Source organism: Octopus bimaculoides, chromosome 10, assembly GCF_001194135.2.
Source record: "Octopus bimaculoides isolate UCB-OBI-ISO-001 chromosome 10, ASM119413v2, whole genome shotgun sequence".
In the NCBI taxonomy this organism is placed as follows: Eukaryota; Metazoa; Mollusca; class Cephalopoda; order Octopoda; family Octopodidae; genus Octopus; species Octopus bimaculoides.
The window spans coordinates 72,350,051-72,358,601 of NC_068990.1; positions in this window are offsets into that span (position 1 = coordinate 72,350,051).

Genomic DNA, 8,551 nt, shown 5'->3' on the forward strand with positions numbered 1-8,551 from the left:
GAGAGAGAGAGAGAGAGAGAGTTGGAAGTGAGGAGGAAGAGAAGATAAGTGATTTGTATTGCAGAGGTAAAATAAGATTTTGTGGGTTTTTCTTTTTGGTTATTGTCAGGAGAGCAGTAAGAGCTAGACTGGAGCAAAGTCCACACATATTTATGTAGATGAGGGAGAATTGTCTGGAGAATACTAAAAATTCCTATTAAGCAGTGTACAATAATGCTATGTACTAAAACTGTGAGCTGATGATGAGGAAGTCAATAGGGTATTGGCTAAACTACCAAAAAGGTTGTGGCTGAGAGAATATAATGAATAAACTGTTTTATAATATAGTCCAACGATTTGATTCAGCCAGATATTTTGTTATAAATGAAAACACTAATTCTAGCAGAACTCATTGATTCTTAGATGCTTTTTAATTGATTTATTTTCTTCATCTGCCAGACAGATTTCAACATGGTCATTTGTTTGTATTCTGTCACTACTGCTACAATTAGTTTGTAGTCAAAACATTTAATATTCAGTGACCCAGTCCACCTAGCCAGCTATAAATGGTTTGCATATAGTGATATGATTTTGTTTGTTTTTGTTCTTTTTTTATGTGAATAATCTATTTGAGTTATTTATTCTTTAAAAATTCTATAATTTTCTATGCCAACCAATGTGCTGCCCTCTACATTTATTTAGTGATTCTCTCATTACTATTTCAGCAAGTTTGATGAAGTCTATCAATGGCAGATGAGATCATAATAAGAATCAAATATGCTTGGAGTTATCTCACATACTTACCTAAATAATCAAAATATTAAATATTCATTATTAAAATAATTAAACTGAATTAATTATTTAGTAATAATTTTTTCTCTCTCTCTCTCTTTATTGCATAATTATTTATTGTTAGCTTTTTAATGTTCTTTGTATTAAGCATGTTAACACTAATTTAATCAAACAGTGGGAGCATTATTAGATTTATGAGTATTCTTTTGGATAACAATGATGAATTCTTATCTTAACTGCAGAAGAGTAAGTTCAAACATGTTGACTTATTCTGGATACATTACATAAAGATGATGTCTTAAGAAGGTAGATCAACTGCAAAAATATTATTAGCATGTCAGACAAAATACCTTGTAGCAATTGTTCTAGTCATTTACATTCTGAGTTTGCTGAGATCAACGTTTGCTTGTTGAGATAAACTTTGTTATTCACACTTCCAATCCTTTTAAGACATTAAATAAAGTACCAGTAATGTGTTGGGGTTCATCTAATTAGCCAATAGAGGTTGGTGATTTCCCTAATCTCAGACAAATCTTGTTAGTACTGTTTGTGGTTTAACCCTTTAGCATTTAGACCGACCATATCAGGCCTAAATATTCTACCTGTTTTATGCTCAAACTTGTCAGATTTGGCCTCTCACATCTGCTCTACAATGGCATTCAAAAAACAAACAATCACATCATAGAAATCTCAAAGCTACATGAATAAATAAGCATTACATTTTGCAGAATAATCTGAATACTAAAGGGTTAAGGATCTACTGTGGACGTGTATAATACCTACTAGCCAAAATATTACTGTGAGAAACAGTATATTTTTAGTTTTGAAAGACATGTCGTTCAATGCAAGTCAATGGTAGAAATAAAAGAAGCATTAAGTAGTGTTGCTTCAACTGAAATGTAGTTGCATAAGTTTAATATGTTGTAGAGGAGAAAAATACAGATGAATCTTTTCTTACAAATAAATGCATATATTTTTATGTCACTACCAATCCTCAGAAAATTTTGGAAAAATTTTATAGAAAGGAAGAGTTAACAATGTCTTTTTAGCCAACAAAAGTTCTTGGTTAATTTTTGTGTATTTGTATTAATCATTGGTATGCTTTGAGAATGTTTTAGTTGCACTATTGGCAATATGTATATACATCAGAATGTGTGTGCACTTGGTACAAGTCTTTTGTAGCCATGTGTATGCATGCAAAATGAATTTAGGGTTCTGTTAAAAGCAGTGTCTGTCAAAAGTGCATGGGGTGGAGTGGTGAGTGTTTTTGCAAACAACTTAGGAGTCCTCTGATATCAAAATTGGTGCAACAGTGAAGACACCATTTCCTAAGGGCATCCAGTGCTTGCCCAGAGTCAAGAAGTTTATTTGGCCTTTGACCAGGTATCCTTTTAATTAATGCTTCGACAATGTGGACATGGATGATCTGTTGTCAAGGATGGGCTGATAAACATTCTTGATTGGACAAAATACACATCAGACACACAAAAAAGAAAATTCTTGTTTCCCTGCAAAAAGCATATGAATAAAATGAACTCATTTGTAACTGAGGTCCATGAGTCACGGGTGAAAGATTGTTGTGGACTGAGAGTTGAGGTCTCACATTCTTGCCTGGATTTCCTGTTAGAAATTCAATGGATTACAGGAGTTATTGCCATATTAACTGCTTCGCTAATGGTCATTAGTGTTAGCAGTTGCCTATTAAATCATTGAGCTGCAATACAGGAATCTCCTTAAATTTCTATATTCAGATCACATTGTGTTTTCTTCTTTTTTTTTAATATATATATAGAAGTTAAGTCATTTGTTATTTCAGGGACACGAAGCTATACAAGTGAAATAGCCATTTTATCATGTAACAAATAAATATTTTAACGTTAGCCACACACACACATATATATATGTTACTGTATTACATTATATATATATATATATGTCATGTAATACAATAACACGCACACGTACAGACATATCCTTCTAGCTCTCTTGTTTTATTTTTATCTGTAATTAATTTATTTATATATTTTTAGGCTTCCTAAAAATACATAAAATACAATCAAACAACAACAACAAAAAATCAAAAGATCAAATAAAATAAAATCATTGATGTACAATTTCAGGACAGGAAAATATCGAAGTCTGATATGAAATAATTTGCATTTCCAACAAAAAAAAAAAGGCAACAGTAACAGCATAACAAAAAAACAAGAAGAAAGTTGTTTTTTTAAAAAAAATAAACTATGACATCAATAACAACATAAACAACAACAGCAAACTTTCTCGTTTTTCCTATTTTTTTTTTCTTTTTGCTATTCTACTGACCTATTCTATTATCTCTATTATATGGTGTTCTGATTTTATAATCAGGAATATATTTTTTTCTGATATCACACATAATTCTTTATTAAGATTCAAATTCCAGGCAAAAACAAAACACACACACACATGCACACACACAAATACACAAACATATATATATATATGTATGTATGTTATATACATACACTCACTCATACACACATATATATATTAAGCAAAAAAAAATGAAAATATATTTATTTTTAATTTTTATTCTTCCAATATGAAAACATATTCAAAAAAATTAATTTCAAAGTGAGACACTCTTTCATATTTAAATATTTCTTGATTGGTAATTGTGCTTGAGGAACTGTTTCACCAATCATTTATTAAATGAATTTAGTTTCTTTGTATGACAAGGATTTTTATTCTATTATCAAACATCTAGAATACCTCAATGGTAACGCCTGTCCTAATCAGATAATGATAAATTTTAATTTTAACAATACGCCTAATTTTTACCTTGCGTGTTGTTGTTCTTATTTTTATTTTTATGTGTCTTTTTATTAATTTTTTTCAATTTTTTTTTCAATTGTTATCATTGTATATATTTTTAACTTCTGTCTCTCTTGGTCTCTCTTCTTTTTTTCTTGATGTCTCTGTCTGTCTGTGTATATGCCTGTCTCTTTCTCTCCTTCTCTACCTCCCTCCCTCCCTCTCTATCTCTCCCTCTATCTATCTACGTATCTGTCTGCCTGCCTGTCTCTCTATTTCTCTCTCTCTCACTCATACCAAACCAAATTTTTAATTACTTTATTGCTGAATAAACTATTGAAAATTGATAACAAAATAAGCAAAAAACAAAAAAATACAATAAAAATCATAAAAGACAAAATTAAAAATTCAAAAAAAAAAGAGAAAGAAAGAAAGAAAGACAAAGAGAAAGAATATCCCACTAAAATAAGACAAAAATAATGAAAATAATACAACAAAACATTTATGTCCATTTGTTTACACCCAATATTAGAATTGGCTGAAGAAGTTCTAAAGAGTTGATAAAAGAAATTTTTTTTCATTTATTTATTTTTTCATTTTGTTTTTAAATAAAAAAAAAATATTCAGAAATAAAGCCACTACCCTCCAAAAAAAAAAAAAATAACATTAAAATACTGATGGCATTAAAAAAAAATGCCATTTTTTAATTTTATTTATTTATTTTTAACTTAAGTTTTTATTTGCTTTTTTTTCTGTTTTCACTTTTTTAATGTTTTTTTTTTTTAAAGAAAATTAGTTGAGTTTAAAACAATGCTTGAGGCGTGTATAATGGACAGAAACGACAACTGATGAAACTAGAAACAACATCAAAAGAACAGAGTTGAAAAAAAAAAGAGAAAAGAAAACCTCTTTAGAAATGACGAAATGTCTGCAAAGATAGAATGAATTATATACATACATATATGCATCCATCTGTATATATATGTGGGTATCTATGTGTGTGTGTGTGAGAGAGAGAAAGTGCATGTGTGTGTGTGAGTGTGTATATTTGAACACTTATATGTGTGTATCCATCCATACATATATATCCACACACATACAGCTATATATATATACACACACACACACATATATACATATGCTTATATGTATGTATATGTATAGACATAATATACATATATACATACATAAATATGTATATGTGTCAATGATATATGTTTATGCGTATAGGTGTGTGTGTATGTATTTATGTATATATACAGATATACATAGGTATTCATACACACATACATATCTATGACAAAAATACATGTATAAATATATATGTATATATATATATATATATATATATATATATATATATATATATATATATATATATATATATATATATATGTCTGTGTTTCTATCTATATGTGCATATGTGTGTGTGTACATATATATTTATATATGTATATATATTGCACATAGGGACATACAAATCTCAGACACAGTTTTGCAATGAACAATAGAAGAAAAAATGGACTACTGGGTGTGTGTGAATACCTGTTTTGTGTCTGTTTATGTGCAGTTGTGTGTGTGTGTAAATACCTGTGTGGTGTATGTATATGTGCAACATGCATTTCTGTGTGTGTGTGTGTGTGCGTGTGTGTGAATGCTTGTCTGGAGTGTATGTGAGAAAGAAAAAGAAAGGTATTGTGAGAATGAGAGTGAGAGTGAGAGAGTAAGTTATAAGTAGATGATGAAAAAAAAAATCAACAACCTTGTTAACGGTTGTTGTTGATGTGGACGGCAGTGGCTAGTTGCTCTTTAGAATACAATATTTCTACTGAATGCAGAAAGTTCTCAAGATAAAACAAATGTGACTTAGTACAAGTAGCCAACTCCAAAATAGAACAATTCTAGACATGGAAGCAAACAGTACTTCACAAATGATAAATAAAGTAAATAAATTAATAATAATAATAATAATCATTATTATTATTATTATTATTATTATTATTATTATTATTATTATTGTTGTTGTTATTGTTGTTGTTGTTATCATTATCATTATCATTATCATCATTGTTGTTGTTATTGTAGTAATAATAATATTAAAAATAAGTATAAAAATAGTACATGCAGTATTAAGAACAACCACAGTTGTAGTAGCAGCAGCAGCAGTAGTAGTAGTAGCAGCAGTAGAAAAGAGACCTCTATTTTCAAAAACACAAAAAAGAGAGACAGATCACCAAGAGAGGGGGAGGTAGAGGGAGAACGAGAAAGAGAGAGAGAGAGAGAGAGAGAGAGAGAGAGAGAGAGAGAGAGAGAGAGAGAGAGAGAGAGAGAGAGAGAGAGAGAAAGGTGAGAATGTGAAAGAGAATGCGTAAAAATGAAGCAGAAAGCCAATAAGTAGAGAAATAAAGAACCAGAAAGAAAAGAATTTCCAGAAGAATTTAACATAACCAATAAAACTGCAAATACAACAACAACAATGATGGTGACAACAACAACACCAACAGTGTTGATGATGATGAAGGTGATGATGATGATGATGATGAAGATAATAATAATAATAACAATAGTAATAATAGTAATAATAGTAATAATAATAATAATAATAATAATAATAATAATAATAGTAATAGTAATAAATAATAATAATGATAATAGTAATAATAATGATAATAGACAAAATAAAATGGGCACCCCTGCAGCAATGCTGATCAGTTAGTCTTTGTTGTGCCTGCACACACACACAGACACACATACACACACACACACACACACACACACACACACACACACACACCAGATGCACACATAGACACGCACACACACACACACACACACAGATAGATGGATATGTATTTGCATCTAAAAATATATAGCAAGTCTTAAATTAGTGACCTATCTTTCAGAATGATACAATTGTATAAAAGTATAAAAGAGATATTCCACCAGTTATCCCATGAGAAAATGGTATTAGAAAGTGCTCTATCATGTGGAGATATTATCAAATCCCCATATGTTACTGATGATTGCAAAGAAAGAAAGAAAGAAAGAAAGAAAGTTATAAAGTAAGAAATAAGTGAGTAAAATACTATACAACAAGCAAAAGTATTATTTTATTCTTCTCAAGATTTGATGGAGAACACACAAGATATTCATTGTTCTCAAATAGAGAAAAACTGTCTTTTTATGAACTGCACTTGACCAGATGAAGATAATATTTCTCCGTATGGTGCATCAAGCCAATGAAAGATGTAATTTCTTGTAGCTTGATCTGCTAGAAATAGCAACCAGACCCTTTCTCAAAATGTCTTAAAATGTAAGGAAGGACATATTGGATAGTTGTGGATCTAAACACAGTATGTCTGAAAAAATAATTGTTTCTAACATAGGCTCAAGGTCTGAAATTTAAGAGTGGTGTATGGTTGATAACATCAATCTCAAAACTTGAATGTTATTTTATTTTATGGAGGAAAGAAAGCAAAGTTGATCTCAGAACCTTGAACCTCATAGAGGAGATGATAAGGGAGTAGTATAACTGGTGATATTTGGTTCTCAGGAAGACCCTCTATCTCAGAAATACTAAGTTCTGGAAGTGTCGTGTGTATATAATTTCCCCCTCAAGAGAACTCACCTCCCATCATCTCTCTAAGTGCAGTTTTTCCTTAATACCACTAATTTTCTCACAGCCCAGAACCATTTCACATGATATCCATCCTTCATCTTTATATTGTCCTCTCCACCCACATTTTACATTGATCACCCACCCTGAGCTATCAATTTATATTTCTCTCACCATATGACTCTTGTACTAAGTCAGCCTCTCCCCTTCATACTCTGTCAATCTACCTAATCACATATCCTCTCTCTCTTTTTCTTTCTTCCTTTCTTTTCTTCTTTCTTTCTTTCTTTCTCTCTTTCTCCCCCCACTTTTCTTCATCAGTTATATTCATTCCATCACCCATTCCCCATCTTTTACTTTCCCATGCACTCTTACAGCCTTTACCCACTCACACTCCAAACTTTTCACACCCCACTCACTTCTACTCTCCTTATACTTAAGGATCAACCCAGACACCTCATCATCCCTACTTTTGTTCCTTTTCAGCACCTCCACCAAATCACTCCTACCCTCTCTTCTAAAAATGGGAGGAGCTATGTAGCACCACTACAGCAAAACCTGTTCTGCTCTGATGCTTTCATTCATATTTTAACCCCTCATCCAAAACATAAAGCTTCCACACAAGGTTTGTAGCCTTGGCATGAAAATAGTATCCAGTACACGCTGTAAATTGGTTGGTATTAGGAAGGGCATCAAGATATAGAAATCATGACAAAGCGGACACTGGAGCATGCTGTAGTACTTGGGCCCATTGAGTCCTGTTAAACTGTTCAACACATGACAGCAGAGACCATAGATGTCAAATGATGATGATAACATTAAGTCTACCAAATGCTTTCAGAGGATAAAGAAAAAGTGAATAATATATATACTTGTACAGTACAAATGTACAAGCCATTTAGGAAGCTGTCAATCACATTGGAAAATAGTAGTATATTCAGTATTTGTAACTGAAAGTTTGGCGTATCTATCCCATGTATAAAAAGAAGAAATACATATTATTCACAGTAGAGTTGATAAACCATCAGTTTCAAAGTACTGGAATATATTACATTTAAAACATATATGAATGGGGAAACTAGCAGTTACCTGAATGGTTTGAAATGTTTACTGTACCAAAATATATATATACATGCACACAAAGACATGTGTATGTGTGTGTGCATGCATGCACACATGTACTTGTGCACGTGTGTGTGTGTGTATGTGAATATATATATACAGGTAATAATCTTTTATCTGAAATGTTTGACACTAGAAGGGCTTCAGATTTTGGAATGATTGTATATTTGCATCTATAAAATTTGGGCAGTTTGTGTACGAGAAAAAGCATATATAATACATTGCATAATATATATATATATATATATA